General features: G+C 36.0%; 1 protein-coding gene across 1 annotated transcript in view; it reads left to right on the top strand.

Annotated features, from left to right (window-relative positions):
• Positions 1-12,886, top strand: part of C1GALT1 (core 1 synthase, glycoprotein-N-acetylgalactosamine 3-beta-galactosyltransferase 1) — an 87,526-nt gene that overhangs the window by 595 nt on the left and 74,045 nt on the right. The window lies entirely within an intron of this gene.

Here is a 12,886-nt window from a genome sequence, read left to right as displayed (position 1 = left end):
CGCCGGATTCGGCGCCCAGGTGTGGGGCGCCTTCGCCGAGAGCTACTGGGCTGCCGCTCCGCCTGAGCGCCCAGCGAGCAGGCTCCTTCCAGAAGTACCTGGAGCTTGCTTGGGGCTAGCTTGGATCATCAGGTTTGTCTGTGGCTGATTTATTTCTTTAAGTTTCCCTGCCGCAGAGTGAACCAGATACGTGTGTGTTGGGGCATTAGCTGCGTGGGGGAGGAAGAAAGGCATTAAAAAGAATTTTTTTTTTTTCCCCATCTCCACCCCATTTTCCCCCAGCAAATTGTGATGGGATTAGTAGGTGTTGACAAGTTGTCCATATTGCTTTGAATTTGGGTCAAGTTGTGCACTCTTAAAACATGACCATAATTTAGCGCTGTGGATTTATTCTTTCCTAGCCCTTACCGTCTCCCTACCCCCACCGCCCCGCATTTAAAGCAAACAACAATATCAGCAACACAAAACCCACACATTCTGGAAAAATTCTCAAGATTTCTAACCTAGTTCTCTATATCCATTGTACATATTACTCTATTTCCGTTTCACGCTTTTTAAGATAGAAAACTGTTGTGCTAACTATGGATTGATTTCATTATTAATTTAAAAGTTATACATTTAGAACCATAATGAATCAGTGAATAATTAGGCCAATGTGTAAGGGACAGAAATATGTTAACTTACTAAAAGTTGGGCATAGGACATAGCTTTGCCAGGAAAAAGTGTGCATAATTTCAAGTTGCTTGATTGTGGTGTAAGTTTGGGAAGTGGGAATCTGAGTTTTTAGAAGGTATTTAGATGACAGCTTTTCACCCTCTTAGGTAAATGTCAGATGAGCTTGATGCACATGATACTGTCTGTTCTAAGTATTGTATATAGTAAACTATGCTTTCTACCAGCCTTTATATGTAGATGTACAATTTAAGTGAATAGAAGGTTTCAAGTTAGCAAACAGTTAACTCTTCACCTAATGTTGAGTAAAGCAATGATTTAGTCAGGAAAGTATGACTCATTTAAAATTCTTCATAAAGAGAATAATTTTTCAGTATTAGTGGAGAACCATTAAATACCTCTCTTAAATTTGCCTGGAATTTGTATTTTTTTGTATCTTCCTACTTAGGATTAAGCATTTTAGAAATATTTTGTGTTTCCTATTTAAAGTTTTCCATAATTATGCTTTTTAAGATGAGACTACATTGAATAAATTCAATATTCAGTTATTCTTAAAATTGTATCACAAATTTATTTCAGGGTACATATAATGAATTCGTGTTTACCTAATAGAAATATGAAAAAGTATGTCACTAGGCATATGCTACTATTTGTATATTGATTTGTGCTAAAATTAAAATTGCATTATGCAGTTTAACTTTATAAGCCATGGTAATTTAAAGTAGAGTCTTTGTGTGGTAAAATTATTGATTGGAATTTTTATGACAGTGCAGCTATAAATAAACCTTAAGTAGAAAATGGAAAGCTTGATGCTGAAATTAAATTCAGATAGGCTTAAAAGTTTAAGCTTCCCAATACAACCATCTTTTCTTTTAGAAGATTTCTTAAGATTTGATTAAAGAGGCTGATGTACAAACTATAGCAAAACTGAAAGAAAGGTATGACAACCTTTTTACTCCAGATTCAGTGGGATTAAGTCATTTTTTTAAAAGAAGAAAGGGGGTGGAGTTGGGAAGGAGACTTGTTCATAAAATGAGAAGTTAGCCTTTTATCTTGAAATCTGGTTAGAGCGGAACTCCAGTGTGTACTTAAATTATTTTGCAGCTAATTCAAATGTCCAAGGGGAAAATATATGCCAACATCTGTAATGTGTGAGAATAGGACGTGTCCCTTGGAAATAAAAAATATATATATAAAGAAACTGGTGTTTGTGATCTAGGGAAGCACATAAGAAGGTGGGTGAAACTGAAAGGAAAGTCTAAATAAGCACCTGTAGTATGTGCTGCCTTGCACACTGAAGGGGCATGTTGGGGGCAACGAGAGGCAATACTAGGGAGATTCTGGAATGGGAAACCTGTATATTAAAGTACATTTAAACGGGCAGATGTTGGATAATAGGCAGAACTTGAAATTAAATATAGCTTGGCATAGTTATTTGCATTCTTGGTCATTGTATTAGATTTCTAGGGCCTTGGTAACAAAATACAACAAACTGGGTGATTTAAAACAACAGATTTATTGTCTCAGTTCTGGAGGCAAGATGTCTGAAGTCAAGATGTAGGTAAGGCTGTGCTCTCTCAAGGTTCGAGGGGACAATCTGTTCTATGCCTCTTACCTTGTGTTACTGCCAATCCTTGGCATTTTTTGGCTTGCAGCTATATCACTCCAGTCTCTGATTCTTATCATGACATAATCCCTGTGTGGCTCTGTCTTCATATGGTGTGCTCCACTTCTTAGAAGGATACTAGGTGTATTGGATTAAGATCCACCCTAATCACCTCATCTTAACTTATTACATCTGCAAAGACCCTATTTTGAAATAAGATCACATGCAGAACCGAGATCGCACCACTGTACTCCAGCCTGGGTGACAGAGCGAGACTCCGTCTCAAAAAAAAAAAAAAAGAAGAAAGAAATAAAGTCACATGCAGAGGTACTGGAATTAGGACTTCAATCTATCTTTTGGGGGAACACAGTTTAACCTGTAACAGTTACACGGTTTATCTTTTACAGCGTTCAGTAAATGTTTAGCATCATAGGCTGAGTCAGAGGCTACAGTGGAAACAGGATGGGACACTTACATTTATTTACATATATCAGTGATGTCTTAATCTGTTTTCTGTTGCCTCTAGCAGAATATCTGAAACTGGGCCATCTATAAAGAAAAGAAATTTATTCCTTACAGTTATGAAGGCTGAAAAGTCCTGGTTCAGGGGGCCACATCTGGTGAGGGCCTTGCTGGTATGGACTCTGCACAGCCCTGAGGTAGCACAGGGCACCACATGGTGAGGGGTCCGAGCATGCTAGCCCAGAACTCTCTTTTCTTATAAAGCTACCAGTTCCTTTCCCATGATAACCCATTCATGAGGGCCGAACCCTTAGGACCCAGTCACCATTTAAAGACTCCAGCTTTCAATACTGCAACACTGGTGATTAAGGTTCAACGTGACTTTTGGAGGAGGCAAGCATTCAGACCACAGCAAGTGCTTACTATGTGCCAGATCCTAGAGATAAAACAGTGGATAGACAAAAATCTCTGTCCTCATGGAGCTTACATTCTGAAACACAGGTTCTAAAAATGTGATCCCTGGATCTGCAGCATCAGCATCACCTGGGAAGTTGTTAGAAGCTGAAATTTTCAGGCTCCATCCCAGAACTCTTTATTTAACTAGCCTTCCAAATAATTGTGATGCAGACTCAGGTTTCAGAACGACTGATCAAGATGGAAAAGACACAGTAAACAACATGGATAAGTAAAATAATATTAGATATTAATAGGTGCTGTGGGTAAGCCTAGGGTGGGCCGGTGAAGACTCCTGAAAAGTGAAGACCTGAAGGAGTTGGAGAGTGAGCCATATGGGCATCTGGGTGCGTGTTCTCAGCAGAGAACAGTAAGTGCAAAGACCCTGGCACGTCTGAGGAGTGGCAAGCAGTTAGTATTAGGTTCAGTCTATGAAATGGCTGCTGTTTGTTCATTTTTTGACCTACAGAAACACCAAATACTAGGGAGAAGAGATCAGAAAAAAAGGGGTGGAGTAGGATGCAGGTTGTGGGAAGATCGTTGTAAGGTTTTGGCTGTCTGAGATTAGGAAGATGGGAGGGTTTTGAGCAAATGAGTGACGTGATCCGATTTCAGTTTTAAAAGGATCACTGTGGCTACAGGTAAAAATGGGCCTAAGAAGGAAAGGCTAAAGGAAGGGGAAAGTTGGTTAGAATGTTGTTGCAGTAGTTAAAAGACAGAGAGGTTGCACAGACCAGGGTGATAGCACTGGAGAAGTTGGAAGAGATACAAGACTAAAAACACACAGTGAATGTTTTGAAAAGTAAGTTTTTTTCATCCCACTCCAGTTACCCAGTTGTCTTCCTCAAATGCAGTTGGTGTTAAAAGTAGTCTTATCTCTATTCTTCCTGAGATTTTTTTTTTTTTTTGAGACGGAGTCTCCCTCTGTCGCCTAGGCTGGAGTGCAGTGGTGCGATCTCAGCCCACTGCAAGCTCTGCCTCCCGGGTTCACGCCATTCTCCTGCCTCAGCCTCGCCAGTAGCTGGAACTATAGGCGCCCACCACCGCGCCCGGCTAATTTTTCTTTTTTTTTTTTTTGTATTTTTAGTAGAGACGGGGGAGATCTTTTATGTAAACATGAGAAACAGTTTTAACAAATTAATGGGGAAGTTGTTACCTGGGCCTGTTTTCTTCCCCAGTAAACATTTAGCAATGTCTAGAGACATTTTTGTCACAACTAGGGGGAATGCTACTGGGATCTAGTGAGTAAAGGCCCAGGATGCTGCTAAACATCCTACATTCAACAGGACAGCTTCCACAACAGAGAGTTATCCAGCTTTTGATGTCAGTAGCGCCAAGGTTAAGAAACCTTAGTTTGATGGGATTTACAGAGGTTGGTGGAAAGTAAGTGTTGTAGTCAGAGAAGACAGTAGGAATAGAGGAGCTGACCGTACTGGGAATCTTTCAGGAAATGTGGATAGTTCAGGATTGCAGAAGTAGACATTAATTGTAATGCACAGAATAGGAAAAGATGAGGCTGGAAACCTGGACAGGCTCTAGATCATAGCCTTTGTATATATCGTGTTAATTAGAAATGTTTAGTTTTTTTTTGTCTTGTAGGCAGTGGAGTTCCGTGAAAGGATTCACGGAGTGACATGGTCAGCTTTTCATTTTAGAGAGCTCATTCTGGTGAGAATTACCCAGCTCTGATGTCAGTTAAAGAGGGATAGCACCTGAGTCACGTTAGTTATTGTAATAGCCTGGGGTAGAGAGGAGAGTCTGAAATAGGATAAATACTAGAAGTGGAGAGGAGACAATGGATTAGAATAATATTTAGGAAATAATGTTGGCAAGACTTGGTAATTGGATTTGGGGTGAAGATAAGGGAAGCATTAAGAATATCTCTGTACTTTCTAGTTTAGATAATCCTGTGACTCTGAGTGAAATAGGAACCCATTGGTGAATAATTTAGGTAATTACCAGTAATTAAGGTAAAATGAGCAGAGGAAGATGATGAGTCACTTTGGAGGTGTTGAATTAGAGCTGCCTCAGGTCCAGGTGGAAGTGTTTAGCAGGCATTTGTGTACATGAATCTGAAACTTGGAGAAGTCTGAAAGGATCAAGAGATCATTTTGTTTAACAAATGTGGAGAAATTAGTGGACTTTCATTTTTATCATATTATTTCACTCTATAGATAAAAATAGCCTCCTTTAATTTAATTTTTATCAGAAAAGTAATGTGTGTACCTGATGCAAAATTAAAACATCAAAAGGTTATAAAACAAAAAAATTGTCCTTCCTTGCTCATACCACCCAGTGCTAGTTCCCAGAGATAGCTCTTGTTAAATATCATGTGTATATATATCTTAACAGATTTTTAAATATATACAGAAACATTTAAAAAGCCAAGTGAGATCATACTAGAAAAGATTTCGGTACATTGTCTTAAACAAATAAACCTTTTATCTTACACAGTTGTTAAAATGAATGACATTATGTTATGGAAAAAGTAAGTGAAGGGATAAAGTGCAGACTAACGGATAAGCATGATCTCTGATGTAAAGTAAAAGCTGAACATGCTTATGTGATGAGATAGGCATTACCCAGCGATACGAAAGCAGTTACCTTTGGGGAGAGATAGTGGTAGAGATGGTAAAGAAAATTTACTCTTTTCTGTCTATGGTTTTCTTTCATTTGTTTAGGTTTGTTCCTTTTGTTTTCTTTACATATTCTGATGTTTAGAAAAAATACCCAGTATACCTTATTAACAATAAAAAGTAACCTTTTTCAAAAGCACAAAGATTTTCCTTATCAGCACAAGTAGATCATTTTTAACAGCTACGAGTATTCTATGCTATGGCTGTATCTTTTTTTTAAAAAACTGGTTCCTCATCAACAGACAAACATCCTATTATGGTTATGGCTGTCTTGAGCATCTTGGATGACTTCTCTGATTGTATCTGTAAAATAAATTTCTGATCATGAAGTGATGTATCAATCCATAATTAAAAATTTTAAAAGATGTTGTGAAATGCCCTTCCAAAAGACAGTAAAAGTGTGTAGTATGAGAAAGAATATAGGACTGCCAGTTTTCTTATATCTGTGTTGATAATAGCTGTTAATAAACTTTAAAAGTTTTGCCAATATGTTAGGTTAAAAATAGTATCTCTTCATTTGATTTACCTTTGTGAGTGAAATTTGAACATCGTTGACCATTTTTTACTGTGAATCTTTTACTGTTTTTATATTTGGTTCATTTTTTATCTTTTTTATTATTTATGATACTTTTTGGTTCTTTTTGCTGCACATTAAAAAAATATATTTCATAAAGAAGTATGCACTTTAACCAGCGACTTCATTGCCAGAAATTTATCAAATGGATAAACTCATAGTTTTTTAATAGTCACAGCCTCCGAGTTTGGGCGAGATCTCAGTTCGTAATATAAAAATGCAAAAATATATTTTCTTCCAGTTTTGTTTTAATTCCATTTTCTAAAATACTGAAATCTTAGAAACTTTTGAAATTGTTACCAGAAGTTAAGGATCCAGCTGGTTTTGTTTTTTCCCAAAAGATTAATTAACTCAATACCATTTTTCAATAAGCCACCTTTTTCTTGATTTGAAATGCTGTCTATTATGTTTTAAATGTCCACATAAACTTCTGTTTTTCATAGACTCTTTATTTCAACCTGATAAAGTCCCTTTATAAGATTTATCTGGTAAAGACCACCAGGGAGACATCTGTAGGCTGACAAAGGTTAATTAGCTTGCTGCAGTGAGGGAGACTTGCACAGCAGAGGAAATGCCACCTTTTCACTAAAGAATGAACCAGGATTATTATAGGATTTTGGAGAGGGGTGGAGTTTGGACAAGTTTAAATGCAGCAATATTTGATAAGCTTAAAGCACAGCAAGACGGTGTGTCAAGGGTTAATAAACATCAGGCCTGGGCTGTGTTTCTGTGATTCTGTGTGTCACAGAATCCTGTGACTCAGGATTCTGATTCCCTGGAGACTACAAAATTGAGATACATGTGGAATGTTGTGTCTGGAAACCCCTTATCTGAAGCTCTGAGTTGCAAATTGAGGCTGCTTCTGTTTCATAATGATCTACCATCAGTGCAAGAGTGGGATGTTCCATTCTCACTTTATAAAATTTCAAACAACATAGTTTCTGACAGTTTGATGTTTCTCAGCACATTGTCTTTAGTATTAACAAATGCATTTTTTAAAAGCAGACTCAGAGCCTGTTCAGCATAAATATCATTGTTTTCATTACCTTCTTTAAGGTAATATATTTTTATATGTAGTGAACTTTGTCTCTTCCTCTCCCTCAGTTCCCCTTTCAAGAGTTTTCCAGTTATACTCACCTATTTTTCCAGATAACATTTAGAATAATTTTTGCCACATTACTTTTTAAAAATCTTTTTTATAACTTAAAATTGATCGGATCAGATTAGTACACCCCTTCCCACAATGCCCCTTTCCAGAATTTTCCAGTTACACCCACTTGTTTATTGGTCTGAAGTTTTAGAATACTTTTTGCCAAGTTATATAATTTTTAAAAATCTTCCTGTGTTTTAGCTGGGATTACTTTACACACAGGTTAATTCGGAGGAAATCAACATCATTATCATTGATACCTTTTTTCTCAAGCTTTTTAAAATTGTGGTAAAATACATATAAACTTTACCATCATAATCATTTTTAAATTTACAGATCAGTGGTATTAACTACATTTATATTGTTGTGCAACCATCATCGCTGTTTATCTCCAGAACTCTTTGTTTTGTAAAACTGAAGCTGTATATCCATTTAAACAATAGCTCTCCATTCTCACCTTTCCACAGGCCCTGGAAACCAAAATTCTCTATCTCTGATTTTCACTGCTTTAAAGTACTTCATGTAAGTGGAATTGTACATTATTTGTTCTTTTGTGATTGGCATATTTCATTTAGCAAAATGTCCTCAAGATTTCATTCATTTTGTAGCATATGTCAGAATTTCCTTTTTAAGGCTGGATAATATTCCATTGTATGTAAACACCACCTTTTGCTTGTTCATTCATCCTTGGTGAACACTTGGTTTGCTTCACATTTTAACTCTTGTGAATATTGCTGCAATGAACATGAGTGTACAAATACTTTCTTGAAACTCTGCTCTCAAGGGGTATATATCCAGAAGTGGAATTGCTGGATCATATAGTAGTTCTATTTTTAATTTTTTGAGGAATTTTCATCCTGTTTTCCATAGCAGAAATAACATTTTACTTTCAAATCAACATTATACAAGGGTTACAGTTTCTCCACGTTCTCTTCAAGACTTAACTATTTTCTGAATTTTGATGGTAGCCATTCTTGTGAGTATAAGGTAGCATCTCATTGTAGTTTTGATTTGTTTTGCTAATGATTAGAGATGTTTATCTTTTCATCTGTTTATTGGCCATTTGTGTATCTGTATTTGAGTCTTTTGCACATTGTTGAATTAGGTTGATTTTTTTTTTTTTCTTGGTTGAGTTTCAGGAATTTTCTATATATTTTGGATACCAGATATATGATATCTTACCAGATATGTGATTTGCCTATATTTTCACCCATTCTGTGGCTGGCCTTTTACTGTTGATATGGTCTTCTGATGTACAAATTTAAAAATTTTTTGTGAAGTCTAATTTGCCAGTATTTTCTTTCAGTGACTCTGCCTTTGTTGTCACATCCAAGAAATCATTGCCAAATATAATGTCATGAAGCTCTTTTGTTCAGTGTTCTAAGAATTTTAATAGTTTTAGGTCTTATATTTAGGTCTTTGATCCATTTTGAGTTATTTTTTCTTTTCCTTTTTTTATTTCAATAGGTTTTTGGGGAACAGGTGGTGTTGGGTTACATGGACATGTTTTTTGGTAATGATTTTTGAGATTTGGGTGTGCCCCTCACCCAAGCAGTGTACACGGTACCCAGTGTGTAGTCATTTATCCCTCACCCTTTCCCACCCTTTACTTCAAGTTCCCCAAGTCCATTGTATCATTCTATGCCTTTGCATCCTCATAGCTTAGTTCCCATTTATGAGTGACAACATACAATGTTTGGTTTTCCATTCCTGAGTTACTTTACTTAGAATAATGGTCTCCAACTCCATCCAGGTTGCTGTGAATGCCATTATTTTGTTATTTTTTATGGCTGAGTAGTATTCCATGGTGTGTGTGTGTATTTGTATATATATTATACATACCACATTTTCTTTATCCACTTGTGGATTGATGGGCATTTGGGCTGATTCTGTATTTTTGCAGTTACAAATTGTGTTGCTATAAACGTGTGTTCAAGTGTCTTTTTTTGTATGACTTCTTTTTTTTTCGGTAGATACCCAGTAGTGGGATTGCTGGGTCAAATGGTAGATATTTGGTTCCTTAAGGAATCTCCACATCATTTTCCGTAGTGGTTATACTAGTTTACATTCCCAGCAGCAATGTAAAAGTTTTGTCTTTTTACCACATTGATGCCAACGTCTATTATTTTTTGATTTTTTGATTATGGCGATTCTTGCAGGAGTAAGATGGTATCGCATTGTGGTTTTGGTTTGCATTTTCCTGATAATTAGCTATGTTGAACATGTTTTCATATGTCTGTTGGACATTTGTATATCTTCTTTTGGGAATTGTCTATTCATGTCCTTAGCCCACTTTTTGATGGGATTATTTGTTTTGTTTTTTTCTTGCTGATTTGTTTGGGTGTTTTGTAGATTCTGGATATTAGACCTTTGTCAGATGCATAGTTTACTAAGATTTTCTCCCACTCTGTGGGTTGTCTGTTTACTGATTATTTCCTTTGCTGTGCAGAAGCTTTTTAGTTTAATTAAGTCCCATCTATTTGTCTTTGTTTTTGTTGAATTTGTTTTTGGGTTCGTGGTCATGAAGTCTTTGCCTAAGCCAATGTCTAGAAGTGTGTTTCTGATAATATCTTCTAGGACTTTTATGGCTTCAGATCTTAAAAGATTTAAGTCTTTGATCTAATCTTGAGTTCATTTTTGTATAAGGTGAGAGATGAGGATCCAGTGTCTTTCTTATACATGTGGCTTGCCAATCACTTCAGCACCATTTGTTGAATAGGGTGTCCTTTCCCCACTTTATGTTTTTGTTTGCTTTGTCAAAGATCATTTGGCTGTAAGTATTTGGCTTTATTTCAGGGTTCTGTATTCTGTTTCATTGGTCTATGTGCCTATTTTTATACCAGTACTGTGCTGTTTCAGTAACTATAGCCTTATAGTTTAGTTTGGAATTGGGTAATGTGATACATCCAGATTTGTGGGTTTTGGGGTTTTTTGTTTTTGTTTTTGCTTAGTCTTGATTTGGCTGTGTGTGTTCTTTTTTGGTTTCATATGAATTTTAGGATTGTTTTCCCTAGCTCTGCAAAGAATGATGGTGATATTTTGATAGGAATTGCATTCAATCTGTAGATTGCTTTTGGCAATATGATGATTTTCACAGTATTGACTCTAGCCATCCATGAGCATGAGATGTGTTTCCATTTGTTTGTGTCATCTATGATTTCTTTCAGCAGTGTTTTGTAGTTTTTCTTGTAGATGTCTTTCACTTCCTTAGGTATATGCCTAAGTATTTTATTTTATTTTTTGCAGACATAGTAAAAGGGGTTGAGTTATTGATTTGATTTTCAGCTTGGTCGCTGTTAGTGTATAGCAATGCTACCGATTTGTGTACATTAATTTTGTATCCTGAAACTTTACTGAATTCATTTGCCAATTCTAGGAGCTTTTTGGATGAATCTTCAGGGTTTTCTTGGTATACGAGCATATCATCAGCAAACAGCAACGGTTCGACTTCCTCTTTACTGATTTGATGCCCTTTATTTCCTTGTCTTGTCTGATCACTCTGGCTAGGACTTCCAGTACTGTGTTGAACAGAAGTAGTGAGACTGGGCATCCTTGTCTTGTTCCAGTTCTCAGGAGAAATACTTTCAACCTTTCCTCATTCAGTATAATGTTGGCTGTGGGTTTGTCATACATGGCTTTTATTACGTTAAGGCATCTCCTTTCTATGCCAATTTTGCTGGGTGTTTTAATTATGAAGGAACACTGGATTTTGTCACATGCCTTTTCTGTGTCTATTGAGATGATTATGTGATTTTTTGTTTTTAATTGTTTATGTGGTACGTCACATTTATTGACTTGTGTATGTTAAACCATCCCTGCATCCCTAGCATGAAACCCACTTGATAATGATGTTATCTTTTTGATGTGCTGTTGGATTCGGTTAGCTGGTATTTTGTTGAGGATTTTTGCATCTGTGTTCATTGGGGATATTGGCCTGTAGTTTTCTTTTCTTTCTTTCTTTCTTCTTTTTTTTTTTTTTTTTCCTTTTTTTTTTTTTGTTATATTATTTACTGGTTTTAGTATTAGGGTGATACGGGCTTCATAGAATGAATTAGGGAGGGTTTCCTCTTTCTCTATATTGTGGGGTAGTGTCAATAGGATTGGTACCAATTCTTCTTCTTTGAATATTGGATAGAATTTAGCTGTGAATCCATCTGGTCCTGGACGTTTTTTTTGTTGGCAGTTTTAATTACCATTTCAGTCTTGCTGCTTGTTGTTGGTCTGTTCAGAGTTTCTATTTCTTCCTGGTTTAATCTAGGAGGGTTTTATGTTTTCAGGAATTTACCCATCTCCTCTAGATTTTCTAGTTTGTGCACGTAAAGGGGTTCATAGTAGCCTTGAATGATCTTTTGTATTTCTGTGGTATCAGTTGTAATATCTCCATTTCATTTCCAAGAGAGCTTATTTGGATCTTCTCTCTTCTTTGCTTGGTTAATCTAACTAATGGCCTATCAATTTTGTTTATCTTTTCAAAGAACGAGCTTTCTGTTTCATTTATCTTTTGTGTTTTTTGTTTGTTTCTTTGTCTCAATTTCATTTAGTTCTGTTCTGATCTTTGTTGTTTCTTCTTCTGGGTTTGTGTTTGTTTTTTTCTTGTTTCTCTAATTACTTAAGGTGTAACCTTAGATCGTCTATTTATGCTCTTTCAGACTTTTTGGATATAGGCATTCATTGCTGTGAACTTTACTTTTAGCACCACTTTTGCTTTATCACGGAAGTTTTTATACATTGTGTCACTTTTATCATTCAGTTCAAAGGATTTTTTAAATTTCTACCTTGATTTCATTGTTGATTGAATGATCATTCAGCAGTAGGTTAATTTCCATGTATTTGCATGGTTTTGAGGGTTCCTTTTGGAGTTGATTTCCAATTTTATTCCACTATAGTGTGAGAGAGTACTTGCTATAATTTCGATTTTCTTAAATTTATTGAGACTTGTTTTGTGTCCTGTCATGGTCTGTCTTGGAGAAGGATCCATGTGCTGATGAATAGAATGTATAGTCTGTAGTTGTTGGTAAAATGTTATGTAAATATCTGTTAAGTCAGTTTATTCCGGGATATAGTTTAAGTCCATTGTTTCTCTGTTGACTTTCTGTCTTGATGACTTGTCTAGTGCTGTCAGTGGAGTATTAAAGTCCGCCACTATTATTGTGTTGCTGTTTATCTCATTTCTAAAGTCTAGCAGTAATTGTTTTATAAATTAGGGAGCTCCAGTGTTAGGTGCATACGTATTTAGGATTGTGATTATTTTCCTGTTGGACAAGGCCTTTTGTCATGATATAATGTCTCTGTCTTTTTTATTTATTTTATTTTATTTTATTTTATTTTATTTT

Source organism: Colobus angolensis, unplaced genomic scaffold (genome assembly GCF_000951035.1).
Source record: "Colobus angolensis palliatus isolate OR3802 unplaced genomic scaffold, Cang.pa_1.0 Scaffold104, whole genome shotgun sequence".
Lineage (NCBI taxonomy): Eukaryota > Metazoa > Chordata > Mammalia > Primates > Cercopithecidae > Colobus > Colobus angolensis.
Note: the sequence above shows the minus strand (reverse complement) of the source record. Positions and strands in the feature narration are given on the sequence as shown.